Source organism: Chiloscyllium plagiosum, chromosome 3 (assembly GCF_004010195.1).
Source record: "Chiloscyllium plagiosum isolate BGI_BamShark_2017 chromosome 3, ASM401019v2, whole genome shotgun sequence".
Taxonomy (NCBI): Eukaryota; Metazoa; Chordata; class Chondrichthyes; order Orectolobiformes; family Hemiscylliidae; genus Chiloscyllium; species Chiloscyllium plagiosum.
In genome coordinates, this window is record NC_057712.1 from 99,801,673 (window position 1) to 99,828,640 (window position 26,968).

Below are 26,968 nucleotides of genomic sequence, written 5' to 3' on the forward strand. Positions count from 1 at the left end.
CTGCTTTTTAAAGGTTGAAACCACGGAATACGACTGGCCTAGATGGAATCCCCGACTACACACTCAGATCCTGGTGGGAGTATTCATAGATATCTTCTACCTCTCCTTACTATGATCTGAAGTCCCCACCTGCTTCAAAAGACCAACATCACCTGGTGCCAGAGAAAAATCATGCAGCTTGCCTCAAGGACTAGACTTTCGATTTAGATTTTTGATTTTATTATCACATGCGCTCAAGTACAGAAGTACAGGAGCACAGTGAAAAATGTATAATGTCGCCACATATGGCACCATCTTATGTACCTAGATACAAAAGACGTTGAGGTACAAATTAGTAATAGAAACAAGAATTAAGACATTCAGCATTACTTCATAGAATGTTAAAGAAAATAAATAAATTCAAGTATTTTGTATTGTAAACTAGGAAAGTAAAGGTATAAGTTGAAAGTTCACCAGTCTTATCTCACTCTGCTGTCTGCTCTCGGCACTCCTGCCACAGACACCATCTGCTGGAACTGCCACATCTTTGACCTCTCCTCCATGCCTCAGGAACATGTCTGGGCAGGATCCACTCACACACCGAGCCGAGATACCGCCAAGAGACCAGCAGCCATATCGTCGAAAAACCAGGCTGAGAGCTGCCAACAGACTGGATCGGGACACACCACACTGCTAAGAGACCAGGCTGGGATCCACCATGAGCCGCTGGGAGATCAGGCTGAGAACTACTGAGAAACTGAATGGGGAGAAAAAGGAAAAAGAAGTGGAAAAAGAGGAGGAAACAGAAGGAACGGAGGAGCTTTGGTCCTACTCCACCACCATCTTGATCAAACTACCACCTGGTAGCTCTGACATCCATAATTCTGAAGTGCTTCAGGTGGTCATAACTCACATCAATTCCAGCCTCTCAGATTGTGTTGATCTCTTGCAATTCACCTACGAGTCATGGCAGACACCATCTCCCAGGCCCTAAACTCATCTCTGGAACATCTGGAAAACAAGGATACCTACATCAGGCTCCTACTTACTGACTGGATTAGAGTGGTGCTGGAAAAGCACAGCAGGTCAGGCAGCATCTGAGGAGCAGGAAAATCGATGTTTCGGGTTAAAGCCCTTCATCAGGAATATTCCTGATGAAGGGCTTTTGCCCGAAACATTGATTTTCCTGCTCCACGGATGCTGCCTGACCTGCTGTGCTTTTGCTGCACCACTCCAATCTAGTGTCTGGTTTCCAGCATCTGCAGTCCTCGTTTTTACCTTTTTCCTACTTACTGACTACTGCTCCACCTTCATCCCATAATACAAACCAACCCATCTCTGAACTCTGGTCCCCACTCTGTAACTAGATTCTCAACTTCCTGACCAGCAGACTGCAGTCAGTAGAGAGAGGCGACAACACCTCCTCCATGGAAATCCTCAGCACTGGCAAGGCTGTGTACTGATCCCTCTGACATATTCTTTATACATACATGATGGTGTGGCCAAATTCCATCCAACTCCATTTACAAGTTTGCTGATGACACCATCAGTCTAGGTCGGATCTCAAACAACGACAAGACAGAATACAGGAAAGAAATTGAGTGCTTAGCAGCATGGTGTAAAGAGGACAATCTCACCATCAATGCCAGAAAAACAAAGGAGCTGGTCATTAACTTTAGGAAGTGGAGAGGAGGGCACCCCTGCCCCCCCCCCCACCACCACCGTCTGCATCAATGATGCTGAGGTAGAAATAGTCAGCAATAGTCAGCAGCATCAAATTCCTGGGAGTGATAATCACCAAGAATCTGAGCTGATTCCCTCATATTGACACAACATTCAAGAAAGCACAGCAACATTTCTACTTCCTCAGGAGGCTAAGGAAATTCAGCATGTCCATAGAGACTCTTAAAAGTTTTTATATATTGCACCACAGAAAGCATCCTATCTGGATGCATCACAGTGTGGTTTGGAAACTGCTCTTCCCAAGACCACAAGAAACTACAGAGAGTTATGAACACAGCCCAGTCCATCACATAAACCAGCCTTCCATTCATTGACTCCAACCCCGCTGGCTCAGGGAAACAACCAACAGAATCACCCATCTACCCCGGTGATAATCTTTTCCATCCTCTTCCATTGGGCAGAGGATATAAAAGTTTGTTTACATGTAAGAATAGCTTTTTCCCCACTGTTATCTGGATGGATCTCTTTAATGTTAAAGTTGATCTTTCTCTGCACCTTCTCTGCAGTTGTAACAGTGTACCCTGCATTCTTTTCTGTTACCCTGATGCACCTGTACAGTATGATCTACCAGTAAAGCACATAAGACAACACTTTTCACCGTACCTCGGTACACATGACAGTAATAAATCAAATCAAACTCCAAATACAGCAAGGTGTTATATCTGAGAGTGGTAGACCATGAGACTTGAAGGGAAGTGTGTGCAGTTGCAGAGATACAGTGAGTGTGAGTTAGCAGAGAGAAGATGCTGGCACTTACCCTGATAGAGCTGAGATAGTCAATGACCTTCTTCCTACGCTGCTGTGCAATTCTCTGGTTGGTTGATATGACACTGACTAGTTTGGTTACTCTCAGACCAGGCTGGCAGGTACTATGGTCTCCTCTACAAGTCCTGAGCAAGGAGCAAGGCCTTCGCCTGCAGCAGGTCCCCTCCTGCCACGTATCAGACAACAAAGCAAGGCCCAATTTATTCTTCTGTGTTATCTCCACAGGCACCATGCAGGGTCACTCCAGACTATCAGCGACCTGGTTCACCATGACCTTTTAAAGATGGTGCTAGAGCCCGGAATCCTGGGATTTCTGGCAGTGATATGTATCTGTGCCAACTGCGAGGGGGGGGGGGAACAAGATGAGTGTGCCACCACAGGGTGTGGTGTATGGCTAATGAGGTGAATTTGGGATGATTGCATGAAAAAAATGTGCCAGACCTTTCAGGGAGAAACTCTCCATAAAACCAACCAGAAATTATCCTTCGCCAATATATGGTAAGATTCAGCTCACAGTTCAACCAAAGAGCTGTATATTCCAAGTAATTCTGCACCAAGTGTGTATGCTCCAAAACTAACAACAAGAAAAGGTAAAAGATAAAACATTTATTTATGACTTTGAAATGCAGGTTCATAGCTCCTTGAAAGTAGAGTTGCAGTTTGATAGGATAGTGAAGAAGGTGTTTGGTATGCTTTCCTTTATTGGTCAGAGTATTGAGTACAGGAGTTGGGAGGTCATGTTGCAGCTGTACAGGACATTGATTAGGCCGCTGTTGGAATATTGCATGCAATTCTGGTCTCCTTCCTATCGGAAAGATGTTGTGAAACTTGAAAGGGTTCAGAGAAGATTTACAAGGATGTTTCAAGGGTTGGAGGATTTGAGCTATAGGGAGAGGCTGTACAGGCTGGGGCTGTTTTCCCTGGAGCATCGGAGGCTGAGGGGTGACCTTATAGAGGTTTATAAATCATGAGAGGCATGGACAGGATAATTGGACAAAGTCTTTTCCCTGGGGTGGGAAGTCTAGAACTAGGGGGCATAGATTTAGGGTGAGAGGGAAAAGATAAAAAAGAGACCTAAGGGGCAACTTTTTTCATACAGAGGGTGGTACGTGTATGGCATGAACTGCCAGAGGAAGTGATAGAGGCTAGTACAATTGCAACATTTAAAAGGCATCTGCTTTGGTATATGAACAGGAAGGAGGGATATGGGCCAGGTGCTGGCAGGTGGGACTGGATTGGGTTGGGATTATCTGTTCGGCATGGATGAGCTGGAACGAAGGGTCTGTTTCCGTGCTGTACATCTTCATGACTCTATGACTCTATATTCAATTCAAATATCTGTAACACAATAAATAGGAAGAAAAATCACATAATCTAGTTCTTATATTCTCCCTTGTTAAGTATCCTGAAGACAAGAAATGCTCAACAAGTACATGAATCAACACAAAACATTATCAAGATAAGGATCAAAGTACACATTCTCTTTCAGTGATGTACAATAGCCAAAATGAATTTAATTCCTATACACTACCATATGCCAGTGAGGGTTACTGTCAACGGGAGAGGTCCTGAGGCTAAATTTCAAGCATCTGATCAGTCATTCGGAAAACTGACCATGGAAACATTGAGTCAGGCTAAGAGAGTGACAGCCTTGCTAGTCTCAAACTGAGCGATTGGATCAGAAAACTGTCCAACAAATTTGAAGATAATCTGTTCTCTAAAGCATTCAGTAACATTATCAACATCTGAAAGAAAATTATATTCAGGCATCACAAAATTCATGGCACAAAGACAATATAATGGCCTTCCTGTAGTTTCTGGGGGTGGGAAGTATTGCAAACTGTTGAAAATAACATTCCCAAAGAATCTGAGCATTTAAATTTATGGATCAATTGCAAAATGACTGAGAGTACTCTGGAATATTTTCATTTATTCCTGGGACATGGGCATAGTTGGCTGGTTAGGTACATATTGTCCATTCCTAGTTGATTTTGAGAAGGTGGTAGTGAACTGCCATCTCGTACCATTGTAGAACAGCTGATGCAGTATATTCACAATGCTATTAGGAAGAGCGTTTGAGGATTTAGACCCAGTGACACTGAAGGAATTGTGATATATTTCCAAGACAGGATGGTGAGTAGTTTGGAGTGGATCTTGCAGGTGATGTTGTTCCTATGTATTTATTGCCCTTGTCCTACTAGATGGAAGTTGTCATGGGTTTTGAAGGTGCTGTCTATGCTTTGATAAATTTCTGCAGTGCATCTTGTTGCTGCCACTGAGTGTCGGTGATGACAGAGTGGATGTTTATGGGCCCCTGTGTCCTGGATGGTGTCAAGGTTTTTGAGTGTTTTTGGAGCAGCACTGAACCAGGCAAGTCAAGGGTATTCCATCACAATATCAACTTATCTCTTGTGGGTGCGCAATTAGCTTTGGAGATTAGATTAGATTAGATTACTTACAGTGTGGAAAAAGGCTCTTCGGCCCAACAAGTCCACACCGACCCTCCGAAGCGCAACCCACCCAGAACCATTCCCCTACATTTAGCCCTGCCCCTAATACTACGGGCAATTAAAAAAACCAATTCACCTAACCTGCACATTTTTTCCTAGACATGAGTTACTCACTACAGGATTCCTAGCCCCAGATCTGTTCTTATAACCTTTATATTTAGAAGGGGAGTCCAGTTCACTTTCTGGTCTATGGTAATCCCCAGGATGTTGCTACTGGGAGATTCAGTGATGATAATGCCTTTAAATGTCAAGGTTAGATTTAGTCTTGATGAAGATGGTTATTATCTATTGCTCTTGTGTCATGCAAGTTCTTTGCCACTTGCCAGCCCATGTCTGGATATTGCCTGGATCTTCTTGCATTTGAACATGGACTGCATCTGTATCTAAAGAGTCACAATTGGTGTTGAACATTGTACGCTCATCAGTGAACATCCCCACTTCTGGGCCCCGTGACCTTTCTTCATGAAGGGTATAGTTAGGGTTAATGGTAGTGGTCTTTTCCCTAGGATGGAGAACCTCAAGACTAGCAAGCACATTTTTAAGGAGAGAGGAAAGAGATTTAAAGAAGATGTGACGGGCAATTGTTTGAGGGCAGTTCATGTGTAGAATGAACTTCCTGAGGAAATGGTGGACGTGGGCACAATTTCAGTGTTAAAAAGACATTTGGATGCGTACATGAATAGAAAAGGTTTGGAGGGATATGGGCCAGGAGCAGACATGTGGGACTAGTTCAGTTTGGGATTATGTTCAGCATGAGCTGGTTGGACTAAAGGGTCTTTTTTTGTGCTGTGTGACTGTATGACCTTGTCTGGTGGGAAGGTCATTGATAAAGGAACTGAAGATGCTGTGAGCCTAGGGCTCTAGCCTGAGGAACTCCTGCAGAAATATCCTGAAGCCCGAGATGACCGACCTCCAACAAGCACAACCATCTTCCTATGTGCCAGCTATAACAACATCCAGTGAAGGGTTTTCTCCTGATTCCCATTGACTATGGTATTCTGAAGGCACACCTTCTTGATGCTACATGCAGCCAAATGTGACCTTGATGTCAAAGGCAATCACACTCACCTCCTCCACCTCCACGGGCTCGGAATTATGATTCCATCCTCACACAGAATGCCTTGCAGTAGATGATCAATGCACAGAAAGGTTGCAACAAATCAGAGGGCAGTGGCAGTACCTGTGAGTCTTTGAGACAGCAGAGGGATGGGGCAATGGCTGAGGAAAGGGCAAATTCTCCCCAGTATCTTGTGGCTGACTTGCAGGAATTTCCATTACAGCAATCTTTATTGTGCTGTCTTCCTAGCAGGCAGTGTTGCTGGGCCACTTGAGTTTGTGCTCAGTACCATGGATATAAGAGAACAGCACTGGATGTACACTGACTGGATATTCAGATGATGTGAGTGAGTACATGTATTTAATGGATTTGAATGGGCTATGGGCACGTCATAAATCATGATGCCCCCCGCCCAATAAAAAGAGTCAAAATTTTTTAGCTACAAAATTTGATAAGTTTCAAAAATAATAACCGTTTGAAATGCTATCTAACTCCACAGGACTAAAAAGAACTGGCCTTTGAAAAGGCTTGCAGAGTAATTGGATTTCAATGTGTAATGGTTGAAAGGATATCATCAAGATGGACTGCCACCAAAGAAAAGTCTAACTTGGCCAAAGGACAATGCAGCAAAGATTCTCATATTCAGTCCAAACGGGAAGTATCCAGCCTGATGTGCCAGATGGCTGTTTGGTTTAAATTACAGCCCTTTCTTCCATGCAGTCTCCCAGCACAGTAAAAGTAATTGGAAAAGCATTGTGCATAAGTGTAATTTAGACAGCATGCCAACAAGCTTTTTAAAGCAGTCATCAAGAGATACACTTCATCTGCTTCAGTCAGTTACGTCCAAAGTAATGTCTGCCTCCACAAATGAATTGTTGTCTTCTCCAAATCTGTTCAATCTGCTGCAGAGACTAACGCAATTTCTTCTGGCACCACCAGAGTCCTCCAATGAGGAAGGGCCATTGTCTGCAGTTATCAAACAATATTGAAGAAGGAGTTCACTGTCAGTCCACACAAACAGGCAGGAATTCCATTCAGAAAGCAAAGTCTCATTTTGCACTTAGTGAGCGCCTTTCAAAACCTCAGGACATTCCAAAGCACTTTACAGTTTTGACATGCAGCGCCTGTTGCTTTACCTGTCACCATGCCTCTACAGTTCTAACCAAAGGTTACTCAAATGTTCAAAAGGTTGAACCTGACTTATGAAGGGATACTCAAAAACAAAAACAAAACAGCAAATTTCATTGCTATATTGCCTCAAGTGCAGCAAAACCTTTCAAAGTTTTTCATCGATGTGTCAGCACTCATTAAGTTTGATGCCCAGCTAGATAGCAGAGATATGAGGAGAAGCAGCCAAAAACTTAATCATAAAAATAGGTCATGGGGACGATCTTAATGAAAATGATAGAGAGCATGTTAAGGTGCTCTTAGCCCCCAACAGTTTAAGGCGCCAATGTAACAGTGAAAAACAGCGATGCCCAAGAGACAATAATCAGAGGAGTGAAGGCTTCTCAGAGGATTGTATCATCAACAAAAGGCAAATGTTTGCCCTACTTCTTCCCCAAACCTTCCAACACCTGAAGTCAAGTATAAGTACGATATGGACGATATGGACAATAGGAATGAAGAATGAGGGGCTGAGTTTTCAAAAATGGTAGGGACGAACCATTCATGGAGGTCCTTCACCCATTGCCAACAGGAGGCGATGGTTACATTGGGACAATGTCACTCGACTTGTAATCCAAAGACCCAAACCAATGCTTTTGGAACAGAGTTCAAATCCCAATGCGGCGGCTGGTGGAATTTAAATTCAACTGATACATTCTGGAATTGACAGCTATTCTTAGTAATGGTGACCATTAAAAGGACATCTGTCATCTTACTTGGTCTGGCCTGCATGTGAATGCAGACCAACACAATGTGACCGATTCTAAAGTACTCTCTGAAATGGTCTAGGAAGCCACTCAGTTCAAGGGCAGTTAGGGATGAGCATCAAATGGTGGGTTTGCTGCACCATATCCCATAACAAAATAAATAAAGGTCCCATTTTTGTTGGAAGGAGTTGAGACACAATTCATACAGTGGGAAACTTGAATTCACTGGACCATGTGTAGAGTAGTGTAGAATTCAAGCAGACACAAACTTGGTTGTTCCAAAGGCCATTAGCCTACTGTGTGGGTCAGAAATTAATGGAATATATACATATGTTAAGAGTCATGGTCTGAATTTTTTTTTAATCCACTGCTCTTTAAACTGAAAGAATCTCTGAAAAATAAACACATGCTGTCGGTGAGAGTTAAAAATGATCTGGTAGACTGCTTTGTTTGACAGGTTATCCAATGTAGATTTGTGAAAGAAAATTGTCATCTTCTTCACAATTTTAGTGCTGATTTTCTTTGATATACCCCAAGAGCTGTCGTAGTGAAATAGAACATAGAACAAATCAGCACAGTACAGGCCCTTCAGCCCTCGATGTTGCTCCGACCTGTGAAACCAATATGAAGCCCATCTAACCTACACTATTCCATTATCATCCATATGTTTATCCAATGACCGTTTAAATGCCCTTAATGTTGCAGGCAGGGCATTCCACTCCCTCACTACGCTGTGAGTAAAGAAACTACCTCTGACTTCTGTCCTATATCTATCATCCCTCAATTTAAAGCTCTGTCCTCTTGTGCTAACCATCACCTTCCAAGCAAAAAGACTCTCAGTGCCCACCCTATCTAATCCTCTTATCATTTTGTATGCCTCTATTAAGTCACCTCTCAACCTCTTCTCTTTAACGAAAACAGCCTCAAGTCTCTCAGCCTTTCCACATAAGATCTTCCCTCCATACCAGGCAACATGCTGGTAAATCTCTGCACTCTTTCTGATGCTTCCATATCCTTCCTTTAATGCAGTGACCAGAACGGTGGCACAGTGGTTAGCACTGCTGCCTCGCAGCGCCAGAGACCCGGGTTCAATTCCCGACTCAGGCGACTGACTGTGTGGAGTTTGCACGTTCTCCCCGTGTCTGCGTGGGTTTCCTCCGGGGGCTCCGGTTTCCTCCCACAGTCCAAAGATGTGCAAGTCAGGTGAATTGGCCATGCTAAATTGCCCGTAGTGTTAGGTAAAAGGGGTAAATGTAGGGGTAGGGGTAAATGTAGAGGTATGGGTGGGTTACGCTTCGGCGGGTCGGTGTGGACTTGTTGGGCCGAAGGGCCTGTTTCCACACTGTAAGTAATCTAATCTAATCTAATCTAAACTGTACATAATACTCTTAAGTGTGGCCGCACCAGAGTTTTATACAGCTGCAATATGACCTCATGGCTCCGAAACCCAATCCTTCCACCAATAAAAGCCGACACACTGTATGCCTTCTTAACAACCATATCAATCTGGCTGGTAACTTTCAGGGATCTGTGCACATGGACACCGAGATCTCTTGCTCATCCACTCTACCAAAAATCTTACCATTAGCCCAGTACTCTGTATTCCTGTTAAACTTCCAAGTGAATCATCTCACACTTTTCCACATTAGGCTCCATTTGCCACCCCTCAGCCCAACTCTGCAGCTTATCTATGTCCCTCTGTAACCAGCAACATCCTTTCTCACTGTCCACAATTCCACCCACTTTAGTGTTATCTACATCCTTCTACGTCTTCATGCAGGTCATTTATAAAAATGACAAAGAGCAGTGGCTCCAAAAAAGGTCCTTGCAGTACATCACTAGTAACTATTGAATGCTTCTGAGTTTCAAAACCTACAAAAGCATAAGATTAGCAGGGTCATCTGAATTCACAATTTGATTGACAGTTAGAAGAGGTTATGAAAGAATTAACTGTCTTTGATATGGCTACTGAAGGAGAGTGTATTTGCTTTTATAACAAATTAGGCACTTGAGATTTAAAAGGTTTAAATGGGTTTAACAAAACAGACTTTTCTCACTGTTAAAGATGAGAGCTGGATTTCTAGAATCTTATTTATTTTTATCTCCACATGGCTCTGAGGTCTGCTCTTGGTGGATGCTGTGGAACTGGTTACAGAAGTAGCGTAGTGGTATGAGAGGGTGTGGAGTGGGTGGGTGCACAAATTAACATGGAGGTAGCATGAGGGATGAACAGTGGGGACATGGTTGAGGCAAAGGAGTTAAAGCATCTAAAGTGACTTGATCAAAGTCCCAGAGAATCAAAGCAAGTCTTCTAGTTGTTTTTTACAGGAATAAACTCATTCGTTCCATGTGATACCAAGAAATGGTTGGAGGCACTGGACAATGCAAAAGCTATGGACCCTGACAATGTTCAAGCAATAGAACTGAAGACTTCTGTTCCAGAACTTGCTACTCCCCCAGCCACGCTCTTCCAGTACAATTACAACACTGACTGGACCTGACAATGTGGAAGATTGTCCCCAAGGAGATCCTGTACACAAAATTAAGACAAACCCACACCAGCCAATTATCGCCCCATCAGTATACTCTCGATCATCCATAAAGTGATGGAAGCTGTCATCAACAGTGCTATCAAGCAGCACCTGATCAGCAATAACCTGGACAGTGATGCCCAGTTTGGATTCTGCAAAAGCCAGTCAGCTCCTGACTTCATTACAACCTTGGTTCAAATCTGGATAAAAGAGCTAAATCCAGAGGTGAGATGAGAGTGATATCTCGTGACATCAAGGCTACATTTTACTGAGTATGGCATCAAGGAACCCTTGCAAAAAATGGAATTAATGGGTTTTGGGGGAAAGCTCTCTGATTGTTGAACAGGTGCACAGGAAGATGTGTTGTGATTGTTGGAAGTCAGTCATCTCAGCTCCAGGACATCACTGCAGGCATTCCTCAGGGTAGTGTCCTAGGCCCAACCATCTTCAGCTGTTTTAGCAATGACCTTCCCTCCATCATAAGGTCAGAAGTGAGGATGTTCACCAATGGTCAGCATCATACACAACTCCTCAGATACTGAAGCAGCCTATGACCAAATGCAGCATGACCTGGACAATATCTAGGTTTGCATTAAAAGGTGGTAAATAACATTTACAGTTTGAGTAAAGATTTGTACCTCAGGTGTTGGTTGCCGTGGTTGTGGTTGCCATGGTTATCAGCTCAGCGAACCTACCCACAACCAATAACATTCACACCAGACAAATGTCAAGCATTAACTGTCTCCAACAAAAGGCAATCTAACAATGGCCCTTTGACTTCAATGGCGTTACCATGACCTGAATCCTTCACTCTCAACATCCTCAAGGTTACGAGTGACCAGAAATTAACCTGGACTCACCACATAAATACAGTGACACGAGAGGTTCAGAGGCTCGATATCTTGCAGTGAACTAATTCACCTCCTGACTCCACAAAGCCTCTCCATCATCTACAAGTCCATAGAAGGATTGTCTTATGACTAAAGACTAAACAGATTGGAAATCTCCTTACTGGAGATTTTTGAATGAGAGGTGATCTCATTGAAACATGTAGAATTCTTAAGAGGCTTGACACTTCAAATGCTGAGAGGATATTTCCTGTCATGGGAGAGTCTAGGACCAGAGATCATAGTCTCAGAATAAAGGGATGCCAATTTAAGACTGAGGTGAGGCAGAATATTTTCTCTCAGAGAGTTCTCTCAGAAAATTCTTTTCCAAAGAGAGCAGTGGGTACAGAGTCTTTGTATATATTTACGATAAGAATTTTGACCGTTACGGTAATCAAGGGTGAAAGGGAAAGGGCAGGAAACTGCATGGGAGGAGTCTCGGATCAGCCACAATCCTCTCAAATGGTGAAGTAGACTTCACTATATTTCTTATGGTCTTATGGTCTTAACTCAGGGGTATGTTCGAATACTTTATAGCTGTCTGAATGAGTGCAGCTCTAACAACATTCAAGAAGCTTAACACCATCCAAGAAAAAAGCAGTCCATTTAATTGCCTCGACAGCAGCAGTATGTACCGTCTACAAGATATACTGCAGAAATTCAAAGAGGCTCCGTAGACAACACCTTGATTTCACAACACATACCACCTAGAAGGATAAGGGGGACAGATAGATGGGAGCACCACTGCCTGCAAGCTATCCTCCAAGTCACCCACTATCCTGACATGGAAATATATTTAATTAAAAATCACACAACACCAGGTTATGTTTGGAAACATTAGCTTTTGGAGCGCTGCTCCTTCATCAGGGGTTTGAAGGAGCTGATGAAGGAGCAGCACTCCAAAAGCTAATGTTTACAAATAGACCTGTTGGACTATAACCTGATGTTGTGTGATTTTTAACTTTGTACACCCCAGTCCTTCATTGCTCTTGGTCCAAAATCCTGGGATTCCTTCCCTAACAGCATTGTGGGACTCCCAGCAGCACAAGGACTGCAGCAGTTTGAGAAAGCAGCTCACCAGCACCTTCTCCAGGGCACTAGGAATGGACAATCCAGGACAAAGCAGAGCAGATTTCTGGCCCAACATTACCCATATCCCATGAAATAAACGTAAACCCTCAACCTGTCCCATGGCACCTTAGACCTGCTTTCAGCACTGATGAGTGAAAATTAGATCTAATGGATGGTATCATTTTGAGCAAGTTTGTTGATATGGGTCATTTCTATGCCCAAGCTTCCCATCTTTCTGTTGACAACCCGGCCCTCTGTGTGTGATCTATGACTACTCACTGATGTGGTGAGACATAAAACATTATGCGGTTATCTGGGACACGGCTAGTAGCTCATGTGGGTTGCACACTTCTCCTGTTCACTTTGCAAAAACAAAACCAATACCCATCACCTACATTTGTTTAGGATTTAACAGAAAAGGATTTTCACAGCCACAGAATTTCCCCAGCATCCTACAAAAATCCACTTCAGCAATGATTAATGCACCTTTCTCTTGCAGACTATCCTTATGTGTAACAGTTCCAGTTGGCTGCAATGAAATTGTGTGGAAAGGAAAAGTGTCTTGGATATAATACGGATGTGGAGCTCCTACCTATCAGATGGAGAGTCAGGGTCGAGTCCGTATGTGGTGGCACTGCCAGCTTGACTGGACTTTATGGTCAACAGGTAATTAGCTGCCTGAAGCTGTGCATCTGAATCCTCTCATGGTGGCAGGATGTCCAGCTCAAAAACCTGCTGGTTGCTCAGACGTGGCTCAGCTCTTAAGTCCCAGTAGGTCCTGCAGAAGCAGTGATGGTGGTCAGAGAAACATGGAATTGGAGTGAATTCAGAGACAATCAGGCAGGCCTAGGCATAGAAGAGATAGCAGAGTGATCGGGAGGCAGGCGCTTGGCCTTAATCTGTTTGGCCCTTTACACAAGGTGCTGGAACAGGATGGACGCATGTGGAATTAGGTGACCAAAGTATTCCTGAGCACTCATTGCTGACATTAAAGTATCAATGACAGCAGGAAGGGGCCATAAGGTGGCTACAATTTAACCATCTATGGTCTCAATTAGCCCAAGGACAGGGAAACAAGTGAACCTTTCCCCTGACATTAGTAAACTTGTGTTCAAGACTGCGAGATATCAGGAACCATGCCTCCCAGCACTCCTATACCTCCCAACTGCTAGTCCATTTCTGATAGGTAGATAGGAGTGTGAAACCATGATTGCAACAATTTCAGAATGAATGCTTTTAAATCCCAGCATTCACAGTGAGAGCTGCTATAAAAATTGTTCCTTAAATTCAAGAAAAGAAGAAACATACTGACGAGTCAGGTTAGCATCTGTTATTGGTAAAACACTGTAATCAATTGCTAAGGAACAACAGGTAAAACATTTTGCAAGTGATAATACAACCACACAGAGTCAACATAGTTTTGTGAAATTGAAATAATCTTTGACAAGTTTGTAAGAGTGTTATAGGCTGTAATAAGCAAGGTCGTTAAAAGCAACAAGTATGTGTAATGTATTCAATAAGGTGCTTATTACAATTACAGAAGACAAAAACTCACTGTGTTGTGGGTAATATAGAAGCACGGGGGATTGGTTAATGGACAGAAACAGAGAGATGGGTTTTTTACAGGTTGGAAAGCTGTAACTCGGAAAATGTCAAGCATCAGTCCTGTAGCTTCAGCTATATACAATCTATATTAATATTTTGATTTAAGGGACCAAGTGTATTGAAGACAAGGCTGGCAAGGCATTTGTAAGTAGGAAAGCAAGTTATGAGGAGGATATAAAAGCCTGAATTTTCATAAAGTTAGGGAGGATATCTGGCAGGGACATGGTGTCTAAATTCCAAACATCTCATCACTGAGCCTACCACCCATCATTTCTACCGGTGGCAGGTTGTAGTTTGCATATGAATGGTTCACAGAGGCTGCCACACATGTTAAAGTGCAGCAGCCTTCAAACCGATCCAACTGTTGTATGTGGGATGTCCAAAACACCTGTGGGATTTACATTTGTCAGGAGAAAAAAACTTACAAAATCATTTGGAGAACTAGGGTACCCTTTTGGATAGATCCAGAGACACCTTGGGAGAGATAAGTTGTCCTTTGGAATAAGTAAGACGCCCTTTGAGAGAAGTCACATGTTCTGTGGGAATGGTAAAAGCAGACATGAACGTGGATTAAAAAGATGGATAAACATTCATACTGTCAAGTTGAATGAACTGTCAAAGGAATTGGTTGTGTTGCCATGGTCTTACTCAACCATAGGGGCTGCTCTCTTATTGAAGAGAGGCAACTGGTGGCGACTTAACCTGAGGGCCACCAGATCTCAGGCGAGGGAAGAGGTTAAGAAGGAGAGTCCTTCATGGCAACATCAAATCAGTAATGGGATTTGAACCCATGCTGTTGGCATCACACTGCTCTCTATACCAAAAATCCAGCCAACTGAGCTAAACCAATTCCCATCAAAGGAGTACTCAAGCTGTCAAAGTATTTAAATCTCTTGGCCTTTACCATTTTTGAAGAAAATATTTTCCATTAAAAAAAAACTGCACTTGCTACTGTATTCTATGTGTTGAGATACACCTGAGGGCAATCGTAGGTTTTGAGCTGAATACCTGATTTCACAACAAATGTGGAGATTGTCATAATCATCGACCACAACTTCAAAGGCTGATCAGTAGATCCCAGACAGGAACAGAATAAATTTCCCTTCTGGACCGTTAGGCTATTTCTCTGAGCTTTCTGCTGGGAGCAAGAGATCAAGATTGAGACCACAGAAATTCAGTGATCATGTGTTCATCATTTAAGTTATTAAATTAAAAATGATTAAATTTGGGAGCTTCATAGGGAAAAAAATATTTAAATTGTTAGATTGCTATATCAAAAAGACTTTCATTAATGTCAACGAAGACAGGATGTAGATTTATAAAATGCATAGTTACAACAGAAGCCCTTTGGCTCATCACAAACAGTCTAGCTCTGTTTACTTAGGCCCATGTCCACTACTCGTTTTCCTATAGATCTAAACATTTTCTGTCTTTAGCTCCGTAATTAGTTCCCCATTTAAAAGTAAAAAGTAAAGATGCTCAATCATCAGAGATAACATGGTAGGGGAACTAAGGGTTATGGGGATAATGCAGGTCGGAGGAGCTGAGATGATGGATAGATCCGCCATGACCATAATGAATGGCGGAGCAGGCTCGACGGGCCAAATGGCCAACTCCTGCTTCTATTACTGTGAAACTAGTGGCCTTTAACACTTCTGGTGAGGGGAGAGGTTGAGAAAGAGAGTCCTTCATGGTAACCTCAGCCAGTGTGGGAATTAAGCCCATACTTTTAGTGCTACTCTACATTACAAACCAGCCATCCAGCCAACTGAGCTAACTGACCCTAAAATTAGAGCCTCAGTGAACCTGCCTTTACCATACTCTCAGGATGTACATCCAGATCCTAAGCACTCACTGTGCAATCATCTATTACCTCAAGTTGCTTTTGCTACTTACCTTAAGGGAGGACTGAAGATGCTGGAGATCAGAGTCGAAAAGTGTGGTGCTGGAAAAGCACAGCAAGAGCGTGGACATTTCAGGCATAAGCTCTTCATCAGGAATGTGGGAGGGGACTGGGACTGAGAGACAATTAGGTGGGTGGGTGGTTGGGACTGGGAGGAAGTTAGCTTGGATGGCAATAGGTAGAAGCAGGCAGGGGGTGCTGATGGTGATAGGTCAGAGAGGAGGGTGGAGCGGATAGGTGGGAAGGAAGATAAACAGGTGGGCACTGCTGAGTTGGAGAGTTGGATATGGGATAAGGTGAGGGAAAGGGAGATGAGGAAACTGGTGAAATCAATGTTGATGCTGTGTGCTTGGTGGATCCCAAGGCGGAAAATGAGGTGTTCTTCTTCCAGGCGTCGGGTGGATAGGACTTGGCAGTGGAGGAAGCCCTGGGCTTGAATGTCCTTGGCGGAGTGGGAGGGGGCATTGAAATGGTCAGTGGTGAAAATGACATCATCATTTGTCACGGTGGAAGTGGCTGTAGCGGTCACGTGGCTAATGGCATCTGAGCGGTTCCAGAGGCTGGGATGAAGTTCTGGAATGAGTGAGGAATCCCAGGTTTGGAGGTAAGTATGTGAGAGTTTGGTATACTTACGTTCCTTGATGTCCAATCAGCTGGAGAAAAAGCTTAGAGTGTTCTGGTTGTTGACCCTTCCAGAAATGGGTGCGTTTCTCCTGATCTTGTATCCAGAGTAATCTGTAGTAGCTGTGTGAGTTGTGTGAGTAATCTGTAGTAGCTGTTCATTTTTTAATTATTCATTTGTGGGAAGGGGACACCACTGGCTAGCCAGTATTTATTGCCTGTCCCTAGTTGCCCTTGAGAAGGTGGTGGTGAGCTGTTTTCTTGAATTTCTACTGCTGTGGGTTGACACGCAATGATAATAGGGAGGGAATTCCAGGATTTTGACCCAGCTTCAGTGAAGGAAGAGTGATAAATTTCCTCATCAGGATGGCTTGGAGGGAAATCTGCAGGTGGTGGTGTTCCCATGTATCTGCTGCCCTTGTCCTTCTCGATGGAAGTGGTCATGGATTTGCAAGGTGCTATCTTTGGTGAATTTCTGCAATGCATCTTGTAGATGATATACTCTACTGTTAGTGAACATCAGAGATGAAGGGAATGGATTATTATAGATGTGCTGCCAATCAAGTGGGCTGCTTTGCCCTGGATGGTGCCAAGCTTCTTGAGTGTTGTTGGGGCTGCACTCATCCAGGCAAGCGGGGAGTATTGCATCACACTCCTGATTTGTGCTTTGTAGATTGTGGACAGGCTTTGAAGATTCAGGAGGTGAGTTACTTCCTGCAGTACTCCTAGCCTTGCCTCTCTGTACCTTCGATCAGTGTAAGATTGATTTGTTGCCATCCCGTCCTCTTTCAGGGTGGGAATCTATAGAGCCTACTTTGTCTAGGCCCAGTCTTAATCCTTCAAGATCCAAAGCTATTTCCAACCAAGTCCATATCATGCCATCATAGTGAGTGGTGCTGGAAGAACAGCTCATATTTGCACTTTTGAACAACATCTCCTCTTAAGCTTATATCCCCATTAAGAATATTTATTCATTTGTGTGTATTATTTTAACTCAAATACATCTCTCCTAAGTCTCTGTCATTATAAATTCAGACAGTCTAGTAGTTTTGCTGCTCTCCCAGAGTGAGCATGATTCTGACTTGGGTTGGTTGGTATCTGGGTTGAAGCCTGTTAACTTTGATTCTGTTTAAGACACAGTTCAATCCAAAAGTCTCTCTAAACTGGAGACCTTTTTAGTTCATTACAGAGAGGACATCCTTCCTGCTGGAACAGGTAGTTGCTCCAAAGCAGTAACCTGAAGCCAGCTGTGCTGCTGGAACAGGTATTTCCTTTTCTGCAATATCTGGATCATGTAGCAGGGCAATTATTTCTTTGTGGTTTTGCTGAGATTCTGAACCAGGCAATATTTTCTTGAGAAGTTTGGAATCACTTTACAACCTTCGAGGCTCAATATTGAGTTCAAGACCTTCAAATTGTGAACCCAGTCCTTCCTTTTCTTTTAGCTTTACTTGTTACACTCTCTGTCACCATGTCCTCTCCCCCCTCCTCCCACCCAAGGGGAACCATCTGTTCTTTCCAGTCTAGCCGATAGACACACCATTGATCTACCATTCTCACACTTCTATCACTTAATCTGAACTATTCACATTGGTACTCCCTCAGCACTCCAACCCCCACCAAAACCCCTCCCCCAAACTATAGCATAAATGCTGTCCCCTCCGCACTTCACATCTGCTCTGACGAAGAATCATCTAGACTCAAAATGTTAGCTTGCTCTCTCTCCATGGATGCTACCTGACCCATTGTGATCTCCAGCATTTTTTTTATTTCCAGAATCATAAGAGGTATAGTTAGTAAGTTTGCAGATGACGCCAAAAATGGAGGTGTAGTGGACAGCGAAGGGGGTTACCTCAGATTACAACAGGATCTTGACCAGATGGGTTAATGGGCTGAGAAGTGGCAAATTTCAGATAAATGCGAGGTGCTGCATTTTGGGGAAGCAAACCTTAGCAGGACTTACACACTTAATGGTAAGGTCCTAGGGAGGGTTGCTGAACAAAGAGACCTTGGAGTGCAGGTTCATAGCTCCTTGAAAGTGGAGTCACAGGTAGATAGGATAGTGAAGAAGGCGTTTAGTATTCTTTCCTTTATTGATCAGAGTATTGGGTACATGAGTTAAGAGGTTGTGTTGCGGCTGTACAGGATATTGGTTAGGCCACTGTTGGAATATTGCGTGCAATTCTGGTCTCTTTCCTATCGGAAAGATGTTGTGAAACTTGAAAGGGTTCAGAAAAGATTTACAAGGATGTTGCTAGAGTTGGAGGATTTGAGCTATAGGGAGAGGCTGAACAGCACTTCCCTGGAGTGTCGGAAGCTGAGGGGTGACCTTATAGAGGTTTACAAAATGATGAGGGGCATGGATAGGGTAAATAGGCAAAGTCTTTTCCTTGGGGTTGGGGAGTCCAGAACTAGAGGGCATAGGTTTAGGGTGAGAGGGGAAAGATATAAAAGAGACCTAAGGGGCAACGTATTCACACAGAGGGTGGTACGGGTATGGAATGAGCAGCCAGAGGAAGTGGTGGAGGCTGGTACAATTGCAACATTTAAAAGGCATCTGGATGAGTACATGAATACGAAGGATTTGGAGGGATATGGGCCGGTTGCTGGCAGGTGGGACTAGATTGGGTTGGGATATCTGATTGGCATGGATGGGTTGGACCGAAGGGTCTGTTTCCATGCTGTACATCTCTATGACTCTATGACTCTATAACGGATTCCAGCAGCTGCAGTAATTTACTTCTATGATCTTGAATCTATCCTTGTACCTTGTAAATGGTGGATAATTAGATATGGACAAAGTGGTAATGAATGTTTGTAAAAAAGTAATATTTCGGTCATAGTTAGAATAAGCTTCATTTGGCCAAAGACCATCTAAGCAAAACCCAGCAAAGAGAAAAATATTTTTATTTATTCATGGGTTGTGAATGGCACTGTTAGGTTGAAGGAGAATCAGCATTAAGGGATAGGGCTAACAACCCATTTATACACAAGGATCAGTTTGCATTTGAGCTACTGGGAGTAGTCAGCAAGGAGAGGAATAGTAAATAGATGGGACATGATGCAACAGGACAGGCTATGAGTGAGAGAATTTTTGATAAGCAGGACATGCTCAGCAGAACGGTGTCTCTTTCAAATAATTCCAAATAATCCTGAACACACACACACATACCTCACAATGGCTGCTGAGTTGACTCTGTGTATTTTCAAAAAACGATATTGTCCAGAAAGTGGATTCGTAACCATCCCACACCATAACCAACATAAAATAAATAAGACCTTACACAGTGCTTAATTGCAATATTCAGTAACGAAGCTATACTTTACAAAGAAGTCAAGTGAAAGCTTCTATATAATTGCCTCCAAAGTTTTTTTTTAGGTAACTGTCCTAAAGATGGGTGTTGTCTGCGGTCACTGTAAGGCATTGTGGCAAGGCTATTCTGAGCTGCTGGGTACAAGAGAATGCTCAAAATCTTCTTCAGATTTTAAACCATGGTTCTATGAAAGTTTGAAATGTTGACTTTAAAATTAATCTTTTAATGGTGGGAAAGAGAAACAGAAAAGCCGGAAGCTCACAGTGGGGGTTATCATTGTTGGCAACAAGCATAAGATCAGAAGAGCATAAACATAAATAAAATGCTGCCGATCTGAAATCAAAATTTAAAAGAAAATAGAGAACACTCAACATGTAGAGCTTAAGAGAATTAAGGCAGCATGAAAACCTTTACAATTTGGTTTTCAGAATGGAATAAAGAAGTAAAATGACAAGCGACTGGAGCTCAGAGTTAAGTTTGGAGATTAAATAGAAGTGACAGGCAAATTATTGGCACTGTGGGTCATGGCTATGGTCTAAAGTTGTTGAAGTCAATGGCAAAACGTTCTGAAATAGAGAAAAGCCTTTGATTGAAACTTACGTCAATGCTCATTGAAAACCTGAGGAAGGTCCAATGCTCACACATCTGTATTACTTAGGAGAAAGTTGAAACTTCCAGATGCTGGCTAGACCGTGCTTGGGCTATGCTATGACTCCTATGACATTGGGATTACATGTAAATGGAGTTAGACCAGTTTTAATATGGATTCATGTAGAGCTTTTCATAGCGTGGGTAAAGGCAACATAACATTAAATGGAGGGTCAAAGCATGTTCGCCATTAGAACCAATGATTTTCACCACTTTCTAAAACTGTTCACCCCTCCTTCAGCAAAATTCACCTCAAAGTTGCCCCCAACTCCAGTGACTCTGGCAATATTCACTCCCGACCCTGCCCACCTCCTGACAATGCACCCTTTCATCCTGAAAATGTTCACCCTCCCCACCCTCTCCCTGGCTTCCGTTTCATCCTCATAACTCAAGCCAGTGCTGACTCCTATTCCCTCCTTGGCATCCCCCTGGACTGACCTCTCCTGATTATCCCTTCAGAATCCCCTGAATTTCAAGTCTGATTGTTGTTGAGAAAATCCAGTATTGTTGGGGAGTGGTGATGGTGGATGAAAGCTGCAGGAGTGTAAGTGGCACTGAACATTGTCAAGAGTTGAGGGGAGTTAGGTAGTGGTTTGAGTATTTTCTCGGGGTAAGGTGCAGGTTGGCACTATCAGGAAGGGGACATTGTGCAGTGTTGGGCACTGAGAATCCATTCAAAGCAGCACAGGTCAACAAACTGAAGATAGATCTGAAGTGGCTTGTTCATGATAAGAATATGGCTGTGTTGGTATGACACACAACAATTTTCCTTCTAATTTTGCTCCTCATGCAACTCTATTGTAGCCAACATCACAACAGTGGTTAGCACTGCTGCCTCACAGCGCCAGAGACCCAGGTTCAATTCCCTCCTCAGGTGACTCTCTGTGTGGAGTTTGCACATTCTCCCCGTGTCTGCGTAGGTTTCCTCCCACAATCCAAAAATGTGCAGGTTAGGTGAATTGGCCATGCTAAATTGCCCATAGTGTTAGGTGAAGGGGTAAATGTAGGGGAATGGGTCTGGGTGATTTGCGCTTCGACGGGTCGGTGTGGACTTGTTAGGCTGAAGGGCCTGTTTCCACATTGTAAATAATCAAATCTAATCACGAATGCAAAGGCTCTGCTGTAAAATGGTAAATGGACAGATAAAATTGCAGTCAGAATCCAATGAAACTTCTCACCTTGACAGAAAGATCTGGGCGAGTATTAAGGTCAAACAGTTGTAAAATGTCTTTTCTTATTTTTTTCTTGTGCAGTTCCTCAGGACAGAGAATGACTTTGCTTTATTCTGGAGCTCTGGATCCGGGTGATTGAATACCAACTTTGTAAGTAAAGTCACGATAGTGTTAGAGAACCATAGGACTACCTTCTCCTGAGAGAGAAACAACTGGTGGTTGTTTTACCTGAGGGTCACCATGCATCAGGCAAAGGGCAAGGATGAGAGGACAAGGCGTTCGTTCCTCAGCTGGTACAGCAATTAAACTTGCACTTATTGGCATCACTCTGCATTGTAGACCAGCTGTCCAGTCAGCTGAGCTACCTGACACCCTCAAATTGCTTTGATAAATGCTTTCGTTACAAAGTTTTTCTTTCTTTCTTGAACAGACTGAAGTCATTGATGTAAGCAGTCATGGCATTGCAGCTCAATGCCAAGTACTATGCGTTGCCCATTAAGTGCTTTAAAATTGCTTCAGGGCTTCATTGACATCACAGGACCCAGATCTGAATCTGTGAATAAGGCTCTCCTTCTGGTGAATGTCTAATTTGGCCATATTTTGTTGTTCAGTCATACTGGTGGAGGCATGGACCATTGCAAGAATACCGGAATAAGTGCTGTGATGCCAATACTAGTGCTCACACCTCAAAGCAGACTGGATGAAGCTGGTCCAAACATAAAGTGCCAACGGAATCTTGGAGCATGATTTTGCCTCTGCAATTCTCCATACCCTCCCCATTAAAAACTGGCTGCGTTGTTGCAGAGATGCATGATTTGGAGCAAGTGTGTGAAAATTCACGCTTAGATTTTTCCTTGCCGAACGCCCCGTCCAAGTCAGTTGAGTTCCACAGAGGGAGTAAGTGTTGCAGGAGTGAGAACAGTCATTTCTGCCTCCTTGTAGCTGTTTAGTCAAATTGGCACTGGAAGAAGGACAGATTACTTGATCATCCTGCAGGCTGCAGTTGGCATCTCCTCTGGGCAACTGAAGCCAAAATAAAGAAATTAATTCATGAAAGAGAGATGTACGTTATGAAAGATATAAAAAGAATAACATCACAATTATTGAATGAAAATTATACAAATCTAGAGTACCTGAGAAGTGCTAGGAACAGACAAAAAACATCAATGATGTCAGACCTCACCTGTTGTTAATTTTTTTCAGTCAAGAAACACCCTGAAAACACTGACAAATATCAATACTGTGAGGCTTTTCAATTTACATTCACAAGAAAAAAATCCTCTGTTTCTTTTTTCTTTCCTTCTGAAAGTGCTAACACAGAACTGGAGAGATGCCCTGGTGTGGTCTGGATCCTATTCTGGAGAGAGGAGACGAGGTTAGCAGATTACTTTCCTAATATTTTCCAGCAGATTGGAATGTTTAAATATTTGCCCGGCAGTGTTCTACTGCGATGGCTGGCATTTTTCACAGACAGCCTCAGCGAGTGTGGAAATCCATGCAGGAATAGGCCCAGTCTCAGTGGTACTGTATTTTCCACCTTCCCTCTTGAACATTCACCTGGAGCGCTGTCCAAGTCACATTCCATCCAGCTGGCTCGGAAAGCTGGAGTCAACTTTGAAAGGCAGTGTGCAGCCATGAAGTTCTGCTGGCTTTACACTTGCTCAAGCTTTTCTTCAAATTGCCAGCTCATTGTGTGGGGCCATCACTTATCCTCCTTCCTTGCCTTCAGTGGGGCTAAGCAATAAGGGTAAGAGGTACCACTTATTGAAAGCTACTAAACATTTAGAAAGTGTCTACATTCAAGCATTCACTAAATTGAGTGTTCTGTGGTTGCAATAAACATGATGTAATGTCTCTCTTAAGTGAACATCTGTATAATATGTTTAGATATGTAAAACCTACTTTATGTAATGAAAGTATGAAATTATAAATATTTATGGCATTTTGATCCATATGTCTGTTTGGTTCAGTGAAAAGTGTGGACTGTTATTTTTAAACAGTAGTGCTGATGTACGGAAAATGTTTCCCATCAAGTGAGTACAGTCCAGTGTAACGCTAACCACTAAACGTACTGCTTTAACTCCCAGGAAAAATGATCGCTTGTTTCATTTGATTGAGCAAACTGCATCTGTATTTTCGAGAGAAAATGAGAGGAGATCCGATTAAAATTTTACAATGTTCTCACAGGGTGTGACACGGTGGATGTAGGTTGGATGATTCCCTGGGCTAGAATGAGGGACATTGTGTCAGAATAATAGACAATCCATTTAAGATTGAGATCAGGGGGAATTTCCTCACACTGAAGGTCGGAACTGTCTATCCCAGAGGGCTGCGGAAGCTCAATCATTGAGCATGATCAAGACAGAAGTCAATCAATTTCTGGAAGTTGATAACATCAAGGATATGAGGATCATGAGGAAAGTGGCACTAGTAATTGATTAGCTATGATCATATTGTGTAGTGGAGCAGGATTGATTGACAGAGTCGCTGACTTCTGCTGCAATGTTCCTGTAAGTTTGAAATAAAAGATTTCATCTCCTGAATTGCAGTCTCTGTAATATCTTTATTAATTTGTCATCATAAAAATTGCAACAGATATAGATACGCACAAACACACAACAATGTAGAGGGATGCATCTACCAGCATAGTTAGAGAGAGAAAACTCAATGCATAAAATGAGGTCTTAAAATAATTTGAACTTAAATTACTCTTTTTCTGTTTCCTTCGCCTTGTAATCAACCTTGCTTTTCTCCTTGTCATTTGGCTCTTACCTCACCCACTCTGGACTTTTCATTGCTGTGGAAAGACACCTAACCTCATCAAAGATCCCTCCTACTATCTCTTCCACAGGCAGAAGATACAAAAGCTTAAACACGTGCACCAGCAGGTTCAAGAACAGCTTCTTCCCCGCTGTTATTACACAGACAAATGGACCTCAAAAATCTTAAATCTAATGTTGTTCTTGCTTTTTGTCCACCTTTGCAGCTGTAACTGCTCTGTTTAGTTACCCTGTGATCTTTGTATCTTTGTATGTTATGATCTGCTGTATTGCATGCAAAACAGAACTTTTCACAGTACTTAGGTACATGTAACAATAATAAATCAAATCAAATCAAATCAAATGATGGCCTCTAGGTGATGTTGACTGCCTACCAGAGGGACATCATCTCATCACTCCTTTTGGGACTTTGCTATTTGCTACTTCTCAAGAAATGAATTGTATGTCCCACTCTCAAAGAATGTCACACAGATTTTGTTGTACTCTCTAAATTGCCAGCCTATCCCTAGAGGTGCTATATGATCTTCAATCATACTCATTCTAAATAAATGCAAAACTCATACCAAAACCTTGCAATAATTGTTTGAGGTATTACAGAAAAAGATAAATTAAGTCGAAATACATAATTAATAAATATAAGAACAGCGAGGTTATACTGAAATAATAAAAAAAAAGTGTTAGTTAGACCACAGCTGGAGTGCTGAACAGTCAAGGGCATGGACATGTTGCGATTTGTGCCACATGAATGTCACACTTTCAGCATTTGTCAGCAACTTATACACATGCCCACTGCATGTGCTTTGACCAATCGGCTGAGACTGAATGTCAAAGGGAGAATGCGTCTATAATGGTTTCAAATCCTAACCTTATTGCAGGTGACCACGGTCAGTCATGGGTTACTGCCACATTCAGCTAAAGGACTTGTCCAATTTCAGTACCTTGGGTTTGGGCTCAGTCAGTCCCGTAGGTCAGGGACAACCAGTCAGGGAATTACAGGTGTGGAGACATCAGTTAAGGGGCTGGGCCGAGATTTCCTGCAATCCGACAAAGGGATTGAGTATGATGACAGAGGGTGGAAAAGCATGGTGTGGTGATGCATGAACAGAAATGATGACCTGGCAGCAATGGATGAGTAGGAACATTAGGAAAGGATAATAGTTTGGGAGGCTGAGATGGGTGAGAGGCATTGAGTGGACATGAGGCATCCATATGTGAGCCTTTTTGTCCAAGCTCCTCGAGTGCAATGCGTTTGCAATGGCAGAGTATGAGTGAGTGGAAGCCGAGAGGGTGTGAGGTAACAGAGAGATAACAGTGAACTTTCCCCTTCCAACTGAGTGCGGTGGATCAGTAACCTTCAACCTGCACTGTTGTGTCTTGCATCTCATCCGTCTCCCAAATCCCTGTTGGTTCAGATCCCTGTTGGCAAAGTGAGTTGGCAGCATCCATTACTGGGCTATGCCCTCAGTAATAATGGTGGAACACTGGAGGGTGAAGGCCAGGGCCTGACTAGCAGCATCTGAAGACCTGCACCAGTGGCATGCTTGTTCCTGGAAGTGGTGAGCACCTCCACCTCTCCTGCTGCTCAGTCTCATAAAAACGGGTCCCAGGCAGGCTGAATGAGCTGAAGAACAGATGATTGCATGAGAAAAGTTAACATGGGTCATGGTGGAGATGCCAAGTCTGGAGGGAATGTCTTGTTAGGAGCCATTGAGCAGATTGGACCTTCAATAGAAAAATGGAAGAATGAGAAGCAATCCTTATTGAAACATACAAAATTATTAGGGGACTTGACAGGCGACATGAAAAGAGATTGGTTCCCGTGTGGGACCAGAGTTATTGTATCAGGATAAGAGGTTCTAGCTGCTGCCGGCCTGCTGCTACTCACAATCGTAGAATAGAATAGAATAGAATAGAATAGAATAGAATAGAATATCCTTTGTTGCCATACATACTCAAATATAGAAGTAGAGGGGTACAGTAAAAAGTCTTACAATGTTGCCTCTTATGGCACTACTTTAGATATAAGTATCCAGGTACAAATCTTAGATAAAAATAACGGGACAGAAAGAAAAGCATAGCAACCACTGAGGTCGGATACAACACCGAATCTTCATTTCTAGTCACCCTGTTCAGAGATGCTATTACAAACCTCGAAAGAGATCTGGGATTTGAACCGTCACTGCACCACAATCGTCTTCACTACGTTATATCTGGGGGTCTGTTCAGTTAGCAGTGATAGGGGATACTGGATTAGTGGTGCTGGAAGAGCACAGCAGTTCAGGCAGCATCTGAGGAGCAGTAAAATCAACATTTTGGGCAAAAGCCCTTTATCAGGAATAAAGGCAGAGAGCCTGAAGCGTGGAGAGATAAGCTAGAGGAGGGTGGGGTGAGGAGAAAGTAGCATAGAGTACAATAGGTGAGTGGGGGAGGGATGAAGGTGATAGGTCGGGGGGTGGTGGAGTGGATAGGTGGAAAAGAAGATAGGCAGTAGGACAAGTCCGGCCAAGT

General features: G+C 43.0%; 1 long non-coding RNA gene across 1 annotated transcript in view; it reads left to right on the forward strand.

Annotated features, from left to right (window-relative positions):
- The window catches only part of LOC122548383, a 210,108-nt gene extending 185,044 nt beyond the window's left edge, over window positions 1-25,064 (forward strand). Inside the window, exons 2-5 of the long non-coding RNA XR_006311221.1 lie at window positions 12,917-13,083; window positions 21,762-21,830; window positions 22,990-23,055; window positions 23,868-25,064. This is a non-coding gene — a long non-coding RNA (uncharacterized LOC122548383). The remainder of the gene's footprint in view (window positions 1-12,916; window positions 13,084-21,761; window positions 21,831-22,989; window positions 23,056-23,867) is intronic.
- Window positions 25,065-26,968: the final 1,904 nt, after the last annotated feature.